The sequence below is a fragment of the Bos grunniens genome, chromosome 3, assembly GCF_055505025.1.
Source record: "Bos grunniens cultivar Pamir isolate PY7600 chromosome 3, Bosgru_T2T1.0, whole genome shotgun sequence".
NCBI lineage: Eukaryota > Metazoa > Chordata > Mammalia > Artiodactyla > Bovidae > Bos > Bos grunniens.
Genome location: NC_141167.1, coordinates 114,127,358 through 114,140,772, shown reverse-complemented (window position 1 = coordinate 114,140,772; position 13,415 = coordinate 114,127,358).

The window sequence follows — 13,415 nt, the reverse complement described above, 5'->3', positions numbered from 1 at the left end:
TTCCAAAGAATAGCAAGAAGAGATAAGAAAGCCTTCTTCAGCGATCAATGCAAAGAAATAGAGGAAAACAACAGAATGGGAAAGACTAGACATCTCTTTAAGAAAATTAGAGATACCAAGGGGACATTTCATGCAAAGATGGGCTCGATAAAGGACAGAAATGGTATGGACCTAACAGAAGCAAAAGATATTAAGAAGAGGTGGCAAGAATACACAGAAGAACTGTACAAAAAAGATCTTCATGACCCAGATAATCACGATGGTGTGATCACTGACCTAGAGCCAGACATCCTGGAATGTGAAGTCAAGTGGGCCTTAGAAAGCATCACTACAAACAAAGCTAGTGGAGGTGATGGAATTCCAGTTGAGCTATTTCAAATCCTGAAAGATGATGCTGTGAAAGTGCTGCACTCAATACGCCAGCAAATTTGGAAAACTCAGCAGTGGCCACAGGACTGGAAAAGGTCAGTTTTCATTCCAATCCCAAAGAAAGGCAATGCCAAAGAATGCTCAAACTACTGCACAATTGCACTCATCTCACATGCTAGTAAAGTAATGCTCAAAATTTTCCAAGCCAGGCTTCAGCAATAGGTGAACCGTGAACTTCCTGATGCTCAAGCTGGTTTTAGAAAAGGCAGAGGAACCAAAGATCAAATTGCCAATATCTGCTGGATCATGGAAAAAGCAAGAGAGTTCCAGAAAAGCATCTATTTCTGCTTTATTGACTATGCCAAAGCCTTTGACTGTGTGGATCACAATAAACTGTGGAAAATTCTGAAAGAGATGGGAATCCCAGACTACCTGACCTGCCTCTTGAGAAATTTGTATGCAGGTCAGGAAGCAACAGTTCGAACTGGACATGGAACAACAGACTGGTTCCAAATAGGAAAAGGAGTACGTCAAGGCTGTATATCGTCACCCTGTTTATTTAACTTATATGCAGAGTACATCATGAGAAATGCTGGATTGGAAGAAACACAAGCTGGAATCAAGATTGCCGGGAGAAATATCAATAACCTCAGATATGCAGATGACACCACCCTTATGGCAGAAAATGAAGAGGAACTCAAAAGCCTCTTGATGAAAGTGAAAGAGGAGAGTGAAAAAGTTGGCTTAAAGCTCAACATTCAGAAAACGAAGATCATGGCATCCGGTCCCATCACTTCATGGGAAATAGATGGGGAAACAGTGGAAACAGTGTCAGACTTTATTTTGGGGGGCTCCAAAATCACTGCAGATGGTGACTGCAGCCATGAAATTAAAAGACGCTTACTCCTTGGAAGGAAAGTTATGACCAATATAGATAGCATATTCAAAAGCAGAGACATTACTTTGCCAACAAAGGTCCGTCTAGTCAAGGCTATAGTTTTTCCTGTGGTCATGTATGGGTGTGAGAGTTGGACTGTGAAGAAGGCTGAGCACCAAAGAATTAATGCTTTTGAACTGTGGTGTTGGAGAAGACTCTTGAGAGTCCCTTGGACTGCAAGGAGATCCAACCAGTCCATTCTGAAGGAGATCCGCCCTGGGATTTCTTTGGAAGGAATGATGCTAAAGCTGAAACTCCAGTACTTTGGCCACCTCATGAGAAGAGTTGACTCATTGGAAAAGACTCTGATGCTGGGAGGGATTGGGGGCAGGAGGAGAAGGGGACGACAGAGGATGAGATGGCTGGATGGCATCACTGACTTGATGGATGTGAGTCTCAGTGAACTCCGGGAGTTGGTGATGCCAGGGAGGCCTGGCATGCTGCAATTCATGGGGTCACAAAGAGTCGGACACGACTGAGCGACTGACCTGAATTGAACTTAATCAGTATTTATAGAACACACCACTCAGTAACAATGGAACACACATTTCTTTTCAACTCTCCATTGAATATACACCAAACTGGACCATAACATGAGCAAAAACAAAACAAAAAGAAATAAACAAAAACTCAACAAACCTGAAAGAATTGAAATCATAAAGAGTATGTTTTCCAGACACAATGAAATAAAACAAAAAGAAAACAGAAAAAAAGTCTCTAAACACTTGGAAAGTAAAAAAGATATTTCCAAACAATACATGGGCCAAAGAGGAAACCTTAAGAGAAATTAAAAATACATTGAAATGAATGAAAATAAAAATGCAACATATCAAAATTTATGGGACACAGTTAAAATACTACTGAGAAAGAAATTTACCACTGGATTAAAAAAATGAAAAAAATCTCAAATCAGTCATCTAAACTCCTACTTCAGGAACCTAGAGAAAGAAGAGCAAAATAAATCCAAAGCAAGCAGAAGAAATTAAATAATAATAAGAGCAGAAAACAATGAAAACAGAGAAAATCAGTGAAACAAAAAAATAGTGAAAATTGATCTTTATTGAGAATATTAAAAAAAAATTGACAAACCTCTAGCAAGACTGATCAAAAAGGAAGACACAAATCACCAATATCTGAGTGAAACAAGAGCTATCACTACAGAACTTGCATAAATCAGAAGGAAAATTTTTAAGTACTACAAACAATTTTATACACACAAATTTGACAACTTAGATAAAATGAAACAATTCCTTGAAAAGTACAAACTATCACAATTCACTTAAAATAGATACCTGAATAACCCTATAATTCTAAAGGAAATTGCATTCATAATTTTATTTATTTATTTATTTTTTAAATATATGTATTTATTTTTGGATTCAGCGGGTCTTAGTTGTGGCATGGCATTGGGGCTCTAGTTGCAGCTCATAGGCTCAGATGCCTTGAAGCATGTGGGATCTTAGTTCCCTGACCAGGGATTGAACCTGCATCCCCGGCATTGAAGGGCAGATTCTCAACCACTGGACCACCAGGGAAGTCCCTGCATTCATAATTTTAAACCTCCCCCCAAAGAAATCTCCAGGCCTGTATGATTTCACTGGAGAATTCTGCTGAACATTTAAAGAAGAATTAACACCAATTTTTTACAACCCCTTCCAGAATACGGACAGTGAGGGGACACATGCCAGTTCATTTTAGAAAGTTAGTATCACCCTAACATCATGCTTAACAGTTCAAACTCCATGATTTCCCACTAAGAGAGGAAACAAGGCAAAGATGTCTGCTCTCACCCCTCTTAACATAATGCTAAAAGTTCTAGCCAGTTTAATAAAGAAAATAAAATTAAAAGGCTTTCAGGTTGGGATGAGAGAAATAAAAATATCCCTATTTGTACATGGTATGATCACCTATTTAGAAAATCTGAAGAATTCATAAAAAATTCCTGGAAGCTACTAAATGAATATCCAGCAAGTTTGCAGAACACAGGTAAAGAGTAAAAAAATTATTCTTTCTATATATTTAGCAATGAACATGTGGAGCCTGGAATTAAAAATGCAACTTCATTTATAATCACTGAAAAGAAATAACAGGTGCAAATCTAACAAAATATGTTCAGGACTTATATGATGAAAACTATATAATACTAGTGAAACTATTTTAATATAAATAAATGGGGAGATACACCATGTTTTAAGGATTAGAAAATTTAACATCTTTAAAAAGCCATTTCTCCTCAAACTATTATATTGGTTTAACACAATTCCTCTCAAAATCTTAGCAAGGAATTTTTGTAGGTATAGACAGTCCATATTATTCTAAAATGTACATGGACAGACAAAGAACAATAATAGATTCATGTTGAGGTTTGACAGAAAAGAGCAAAGTTCTGTAAAGCAATTCAGTTCAGTTAGTTCAGTTCAGTTGCTCAGTCGTGTCCGACTCTTTGCGACCCCATGAACCGCAGCACGCCAGGCCTCCCTGTCCATCACCAGCTCCCGGAGTTCACCCAAACCCATGTCCATTGAGTCGGTGATGCCATCCAACCATCTCATCTTCTGTCATCCCCTTCTCCTCCTGCCTTCAATCTTTCCCAAAAGATAAATAAATACAAAAAAACATAATGTTGAAAAAGAATAAAGTGAGAAAAATAAATCTACAGTAAGACTTGATTGGCAGAGGAGTACACACAAAGACTAATGGAATAGAACAGAAAATCAGCCATCAGATCAGATCAGTCGCTCAGTCGTGTCCCACTCTTTGCGACCCCATGAATCGCAGCACGCCAGGCCTCCCTGTCCATCACCAACTCCCGGAGTTCACTCAGACTCACGTCCATCGAGTCGGTGATGCCATCCAGCCATCTCATCCTCTGTCGTCCCCTTCTCCTCCTGCCCCCAATCCCTCCCAGCATCAGAGTCTTTTCCAATGAGTCAACTCTTCGCATGAGGTGGCCAAAGTACTGGAGTTTCAGCTTTCGCATCATTCCTTCCAAAGAAATCCCAGGGCTGATCTCCATCAGAATGGCACAAATATGCCCAACAGATTTCGACAAAGGTGCAAAAGTAATTCAATGGTGAAAGACTTTTTTAATAGATAGTTGGTAATTCATAGCAAAAAAAAAAAAAAAACAACCCTCAATTTAAGCCTCATACCTCAAAAAAAAATGAACTCAAAATGGATGATGGACTTCAAAACGTGAAAAAATAAAACTTTTACAAAAATACAGAAGAAATGTCTTTTGGGCCTACTGCTAAGCAAAGAATTCTTAGACTTGATACCAAAGGTGTGCTTTATTAAAAGACAGAGATTTTCATTGGATATGTGAAAATCATAAATTGAAGGGTTTAACTTATTTGACTAATAGTTGTCTTACATAATTTTATTGATATAAATACTTGTATAATTTAAATAATCTGATGAAATTATGCTTTTTCAGCAAATGAAAAAGAAATTAAAGAATATTTAATCACAGTAGCCACCGGAAAACAGTAAACAGTAAACCAGAGACTAGTGGGGCAAATATCATAGATGATTTTAAATCTATACATATTCTTTATTTTTTTAAAAAAATATGAAAAATATGAAAATCTATATATATTCTTTATTTTTAAAAAAATATGAAAAAATTTTAATATGAAAATATGATAATACATTTATAGGAGACTTGGAAAATGCAGAACAAGTTTTCATATAGTTCTACTGTTTATTACAATTATTTTTGAAGTACACAAATTAAGATTTTTAGTAGGAGTTTCAATATCATACTCTCAAAAATTAATAGAATGAATATATAGAAAAGTAGAAGAATATAGAAAACCTGAAAAGCTCTGTGAACCAACTCAACATAATGAAGATTTATACAATTTTCACACAAGAGTAGCATACAAATTCTATTCCATCTCCCATATAGTGAAAAATAAGGGACCTTGGAACATATCCGGAAACATGGAACAAGGTACAAAAGTTTCATACTGTAAAGGTATTCACACACAGTCTGTCTTCTTATCATTGTGGAATCATGTTAGAAATCAATATCAAAAGATATTTGAAAGGAACCCACATATTTTCAAGTGCAATATGCATGTTCTTTAGTATTTAAAAAATGGGCTTCCCAGATGGCGCTAGTGGTAAAGAACCCTGCAGGAGGCGTAAAAGGCATGGGTTCCATCCCTGGGTGAAGAGCCCCTGAGGAGGGTACGGCAACCCACTCCAGTATTCTTGCCTGGAGAATCCCATGGACAGAGGAGCCTGGTGGGCTACTGTCCATAGGGTTGCAAAGAGTCGGACACGACTCAAGCAACTTAGCTTGCATGCACACAGTATTAAAAAATACAGAGTTACCCTGGAGAAGGAAATGGCAACCCACTCAAGTATTTGTGCCTGGGAAATCCCATGGACAAAGGAGGCTGGTGAGCTACAGTCCACGGCATCCCAAAAGAGTAGGACACGACTTAGCGACTAACACAAACAATGTAAAATACTTTTTTTTTAATGTGTGATGATTTTTTAAAATTTAATTTTTTTAACTGGAGGAAAATTGCTTTACTGTGTTAAAATATTTTTAAACAGCTAATTTTCTCCTTCAGAATTCTAAATCACTTCTTCTGACTTCCCTTTTGTGTTTGTTAAGAAGCAACTTTAACCTGTTCGCTGGTAATGATAAGGTTGATGCTTCCTGTGTTTCTGATAGATGCTCTCATTAACATCACTCATACATAACCTTAAACAACAAGCACAAAACATCACTCAAAAGACAAAATGGAGATTGAAAAAATGAAAAATATGAGATTTATAAAATACATACATACAAAACCTGTTAGCCAGCCCCAAGTGATGATACCAATTACCCAATGCAAATTATATACATTCAAGCTTTATTTTTTAGAGTAGCCTTGTAAAAAAGTTGTTATTGCTCTTTTATGAAAATCTTGTTCTTTACTTCTATGTGTGCTACTTTTTTATGTCATAGCTTACTGGTTTTACGTACGTAGGTTTAAAACATTTTATATTGAATGTTTGTTGAGCTCTTATAGAGGTTCTTAAATTGATGGGTCAAATTAAAATATACAGTTTATTATAATCACCATGTTACAAAAATAAGAGAGATTTATATTATTATTTAACTTATCCATAAATTATTCCCCAAAGGGTTTTCTAAGTGTTTTTTGAGGAGGGGGATGAGGATTGATAAGGTTGTTCAGTTGATAAAATAATAAACTTATTATTGCAGGTATAAAAAAATACAAACTTAGAAATAAGAAAGAGAATATTCTTCATGGCTAAGAATCATTACAAATATAAAGGAGATTTCAATGTACAAAATAAAAAGCAAACAAAAGAAAACACTTGATCAAACAATCAAAAGCTAACTCTGTGAAAAGATCAATGAACTAGAACTTGGACAAGTCTGATTAAGATAAACAGAGGTACAAAGGTCTCTTTTTAGTATTCAACCATTTAATAGCAGTATTTTGTTTAGTATCTCTGATGTAACGTGGGGATGACCACAACATATGTGGGGATGCCCACAAATCTTGGTCACGTTGTTATAAAGAATCGAGTTACAGGGAACTGATCTTATTTCCATAATGAGACGAGTGCTATTGAGAAGCAAAACAATTTTCCTGAAAGTTCCTGGAAGAGTTCAAGAATTGGGAGAACTAGGTACTACACAAGATGTGGGATGGAACCCATGCCTTTTACGCCTCCTGCAGGGTTCTTTACCACTAGCGCCACCTGGGAAGCCCATTTTTTAAATACCAAAGAACATGCATATTGCACTTGAAAATATGTGGGTTCCTTTCAAATATCTTTTGATACTGCTTTCTAACATGATTCCACAATGATAAGAAGACGGACTGTGTGTGAATACCTTTACAGTATGAAACTTCTGTGCCTTGTTCCATCTTCCTGGATATGTTCCAAGGTCCCTTAGTTTATACTATACGGGAGATGGAATAGAATTTGTATGCTACTCTTGTGTGAAAATTGTATAAATCTTCATTATGTTGAGTTGGTTCACAGAGCTTTTCAGGTTTTCTATATTCTTCTACTTTTCTATATATTCATTCTATTAATTTTTGAGAGTTTGATATTGAAACTGCTACTGAAAATATTAATTTGTCTACTTAAAACATAATTGTAATGAACAGTGGAATTATATGCAACCTTGTTCTGCATTTTCTAAGTCTCCTATAAATGTATTATCATATTTTCATAATTAAAAAAGTAAAGAATATGTATAGATTTAAAATCATCTATGATATTTGCCCCACTAGTCTCTGGTTTACTGTTTACTGTTTTCCGGTGGCTACTGTGATTAAATATTCTTTAATTTCTTTTTCATTTGCTGAAAAAGCATAATTTCATCAGATTATTTAAATTATACAAATATTTATATCAATAAAATTATGTAGGACAACTATTAGTCAAATAAGTTAAATCCTTCAATTTATGAAGCTTACTAGCTTTTCCCAATTTTTCAAAAAGTTTCTGAGGCAACTTAATGCTATTTCTTACACAGGCAAATGCTCCAAATAATTTTTCTCTTTCTTTTGTTTTTTTTCCTTTAACAAGAAGTCCTTCCTGGAAATCGCTGTTCTTCAACACTAGTCTGGATTGTTTGCACGGCTCCCTGCATGGCTGTTGTGTTAAGGCCTCCTTCCCCTGAATTTTCTGTATTCCCATTTCTTGATTGACTTGACTGGAGCAAGTTTGCCAGGGCGTCTGAGAAAGGGTGTGCAGGTGGAATAGCAGATGCCCCTGGTGCTCCACCTCAAATTCACTTGGTTCACCTGAATTCACTCATACTTGCTGACTAGTTCAGTTTCTCCTGAGAATTAAACAAAGGTAAAAGGAAAACTAGTGACCTGGAAACATCTACTCCCCTTGGGTATGAGAGAGGCTCTAAGAGTCTAACTTCTCCTTTTACAGAGTTTTCCAGTTATCCCCTTATTTTCAAAATCATACCTGATCCACATCTTGTGTAGTACCTAGTTCTTATGTAGTACCTAGTTCTTGTGTAGTACCTAGTTCTTGTGTAGTACCTAGTTCTTATGTAGTACCTAGTTCTTGTGTAGTACCTAGTTCTTATGTAGTACCTAGTTCTTGTGTAGTACCTAGTTCTTATGTAGTACCTAGTTCTTGTGTAGTACCTAGTTCTTGTGTAGTACCTAGTTCTTATGTAGTACCTAGTTCTTGTGTAGTACCTAGTTCTTATGTAATACCTAGTTCTTGTGTAGTACCTAGTTCTTGTGCAGTACCTAGTTCTTGTGCAGTACCTAGTAAGCAATAAGCACATAGAAAACTAAACACACGATGAAAATGAAGCAGTAATTATCTCTAGAGGGAAAAAAAAGATTGTTCAGGAGGAGAAATGTAATCAGAAAATACTATTTGTCTCAATAATGAACAGTAGTCATACAATGGTGATAAAATTATATTGGAGCACTGGATAAGGAGAATGAGAACTGAGTGACCATGGTATAGTAAAAATAGTCTTCTTATCCTATAGGAGGAAATCAAGTGAATAATATCTGACATTTAAAATCAAGAAATAGTTACAAATGTATTATTTGGAAATATGGAGATAAATTAACAGATGATACAGTTGAAATTGTTGAAAATGATTGCCTCTGGGGGACAGGACTGAGGAGATGCAAGGGAAGGGACAAGAATCAGCTATTTCTTGTTATATGCCTTGTGTTCTGTTATATAATTCAAATTATGTCTTATTACTTTAACAGAACATTAAAATTGTATTTAAAAACAGAAGAAAGCATTGTCTTCACATATACATTTAAGACATTCACGTGAGAAAAACTCACGCAGACCACACTGTGCAATATAAGTGGGAAATAACAACAAAAAAAGATAGTGCTCATTCCCTTTGGAAATAAAGCAAGCAAATAGCGTGAAACACTCATCTAAATAAACCTTGAGCTAAGAAGAAAATAGAACAAAAGTTATAGATTATTTAAAGACAAATAGCAATGACAAAAATACATATCAAAATCTAACGGATGTGGCTAAAATAGCAATAAGAGGCAATGTTATAGCCTTTTGTGAATTTGTTTAAAAACAAATCCTTAGAACTTTGTAAATAAATGAACAATACAGTAAGTCTAAATAAAGTAGCAGAAAGAAATAATCCATCAGAAACAAATAGCAAAGTCTTGATCATGAAATCAAAAGTCATGACAAGACAAACAAAAAACTAGACAAACATTTGGGAAGCCTGATTAAGATAAACAGATATGACAGTCAAGGTGGTTCACTCTCCAAAAATCATTCCACCTCCAAATGATTAAGCTAAAGTAAGTTATTCCCTTTTCTAGTGATTGATTTAGGAATGGGCATGTGACCCAGGCCTGACCAATAATGATGTGATGGGAAGATTGCTGGAGAAACATTTTCTCACTCTTAAGAAAGAGACACATAGAAGAGGTAGTTAGCCGTTTTCTTTGTCTAGATCTTTGGAAGTGATGCCTGGAACTGCTGTGGTCGTCATGCTGCTAGGCCAAGGGATCGCAGCACAGCACACCCAGAGTTCTGATGCACAGGAGACACCCTGTCTCTGAACTTTCTGTTGTGTAAGATAATACATTTCCCTATCCTTTAAGCCAAATTGAATCTGATTTCCTGTTATTTCCAGCTGAAGTCATCTGACAAAAGAAAGCAAGCCCAAAAGCTAGGTATGAGAGAGAGAATATAAATGCAGACACACAGCAATAGTCACTCAGTCGTGTCCAACTCCTTTGTGACACCGTGGACTGTAGCCTGCCACGCTCCTCTGTCCATGGGATTTCCAGGCAAGAATACTGGAGTGGGTTGTCATGCCCTCCTCCAGGGGATCTTCCCTCCCCAGGAATCGAACCCGGGTCCCCTGTATTGCAGGCAGATTCTTTACTGTCTGAGCCACCAGGGAAGTCTACAGATACATAGATTATTACCAAAAGATAGAAGAAGATACAGTGTATAGCTGCATATCAATAAACTGGATGGTTTCTAGGAAAGTAACATTTTTTCAAAATTGACTCCAGTGAGATAGAAAAGCCTTATTAAACCAGTAATGACAGGGGGAAAAAAAAGTTTGTCAAAGATCTAGCCTAAAAAAAGTATCAAGCCCACAGGATATGTTCAGTATCTATTTATTTTTGGTTGTGCTGGATCTTCATTGCTGTGTGTGGACTTTCTCTAGCTGTGGCGAGCAGGGGCGGTGCTCAGGCTTCCTACTGCCGCGGCTTCTCTATTGCGAAGCACAGGCTCTTGGTGAGTGCGCTTCAGCAGTCGTGGCCCATGGGCTTAGTTGCTCTGCAGTATGTGGGATTTTCCCAAACCAGGGATCAAACCAGTGTCCTTTGAATTGCAAGTCAGATTCGTATCTACTAGATCACCTGGGAAGTCTTCCTGCCCCCGCCAGGATATTATAGGAGAATTCTATCAAATCTAAATTAACTGATATAAAAGGAAGTTGAAGGATCCTAGAAACATAAAAAACAGGGCAGATTCAGGCATGTAGGAAGTTAGTCTAATCTGGGCTATTGGGATGGCCACTGGGATGAATGAACTTCACTTGTTTGCAGGCACAGTGTCACTTTGATCAAGATTTAAATTCCAGGGAAACAGCTCCTGGTTGAGCCAGCTTGGGGTGCACGTTCTCCTCTGGAACTAGGGATGAGGTCAGCCCACCTACCTGCATGGAATGAGACAGGGAATAGAGTTATTTAGTCAAAGGGAAGTCGGGCTCTGTTACTATTAACAGAATCAGGGAAAATCAATGCTGGGTAAGAAAATAGTCCATTATAATCAGATTGGAAAAGTTAAAAATACTCAGCATTGACAAAGGGGTCAGGAACTGGTTTCCCTAGTATACTTTGGGAGGATATGTAGACTGCTTTTTTAAAGATGAGAGCATCCTTTGAGCCAATGATTCTACTTCTAGGAATTTATCCTGAAGAAATACTCACATATGTAGTCAAAAACATCATTCAAGAATGTTGTTCACCACAGTATTGCATATCAGATCAGTTCAGTTCAGTCGCTCAGTCATGTCCGACTCTTTGTGACCCCATGAATTGCAGCACACCAGGCCTCCCTGTCCATCACCAACTCCCAGAGTTCACTCAGACTCACGTCCATCAAGTCAGTGACGCCATCCAGCCATCTCATCCTCTGTCGTCCCCTTCTCCTCCTGCCCCCAATCCCTCCCAGCATCAGAGTTTTTTCCAATGAGTCAACTCTTCGCATGAGGTGGCCAAAGTACTGGAGTTTCAGCTTTAGTATCGTTCCTTCCAAAGAAATCCCAGGGCTGATCTCCTTCAGAATGGACTGGGTGGATCTCCTTGCAGTCCAAGGGACTCTCAAGAGTCTTCTCCAACACCACAGTTCAAAAGCATCAATTCTTCGGCACTCAGCCTTCTTCACAGTCCAACTCTCACATCCATACATGACCACAGGAAAAACCATAGCCTTGATTAAACGAAACTTTGTTGGCAAAGTAATGTCTCTGCTTTTGAATATGCTATCTAGGTTGGTCATAACTTTCCGAAAAATTGGTAATATTTAAGATATCAGTTAAATGAAATATAGCACAGCATTTGTACTATGGAATACTATACAATCCTTAAAAAGAAAATACTTCCATGGAAGAGCTCCATAATATACTATTCATCAAAATAAACTGCATAAGTATATGATCCCATTTATGGTCTTAAAAAACTGTGTGCATACTCAGTTGCTCGGTTGTGTCTGACTCAAAAAACCTAAAAATATGTATTAGGTGTGTATTAAAAAATCCAGAAATATACTCCAAAATTCAACAGTAGTTACCCACAGAAAAGGAAATAGGATTAGGGGGTGAGAACAAAATGGAACTCTCACTTTTCCTCTTTATATTTCAGTATTATTTGAGTCTTCATGCTCACAGTGAGCATGAGTTTTGGCCTATGTGTATTTGTAAACAGGCAAAAATATAATGTGATTTAATTTAAAAAACCCATATGCTTATACATATTATTATAGACAGAAACGTGGATTGAAATTTTTTAAACATTAGCATTGATTGTTTCTATTTTGTGAATTTATAGGTGATCTTAATTATCTTTTTTGCTTACCTGTATTTTAATTTTATCTTAGAAATTAGCATAGTAAACTAATTTACATATAAATAAAATAAATTGCTACTATGTAATGTATCGGAGAAGGCAATGGCACCCCACTCCAGTACTCTTGCCTGGAAAATCCCATGGATGCAGGAGCCTGGTGGGCTATAGTCCATGGGGTTGCTAAGAGTCGGACACGACTGAGCGACTTCCCTTTCACTTTTCACTTTCATACATTGGAGAAGGAAATGGCAACCCACTCCAGTGTTCTAGCCTGCAGAATCCCAGGGACAGGGGAGCCTGGTGGGCTGCCATCTATGGGGTCGCACAGAGTCAGACATAACTGAAGCGACTTAGCAGCAGCAGCATGTAATGTATGAATAGAGGGACATACATTGTTACTGTAAAAAGGGCACGAGTATGTGAACAAGAAAACCACAACAGAAGAACTATGAACGGCTAATACTCTTAAACGCTCTCATTCTAAAGGCACATGTTTTGCCATAAAGTAAGCCCTCAATAACCCAATAATTGCAATTACTATTCCTTATTGTACAGCAATATGTGAATATGAAACCTCATGAAAACTACTCAACAAAGGAAGCTGCTAAATTCTGAATGCAAAAATGTTGCACAACGTTCCTGTTAGAGTCCCAGGAAAATGAGGCCTCGCTAAGGACATCTCCTGAGGAAGCTGTCAGTCCTGTTTCTAACCTCCCGGAACCTTCTCTGAGAAGTTCACATCCTTCTGATAACTCTGATAGGGGAAGAGCAGAAGAGAAAGAGTCAGTAAATCTCCGTTCAGGACTCATCTGAAGTTTGGCTTCCTGAGAACTGGTGTTTATTTACCATGGGAGGAAGAGAAAGAAGACATGGAAACAAGAACACAAATTCATTGGAAGAAGAGTATATGGTTTTAAGATGAGGGATACTTGTCCTACACTCCAAACATTTTCTTGCCCCCACCTCCTGCCCATTACCACCTCCCCAAGATTCTTACCACTGAA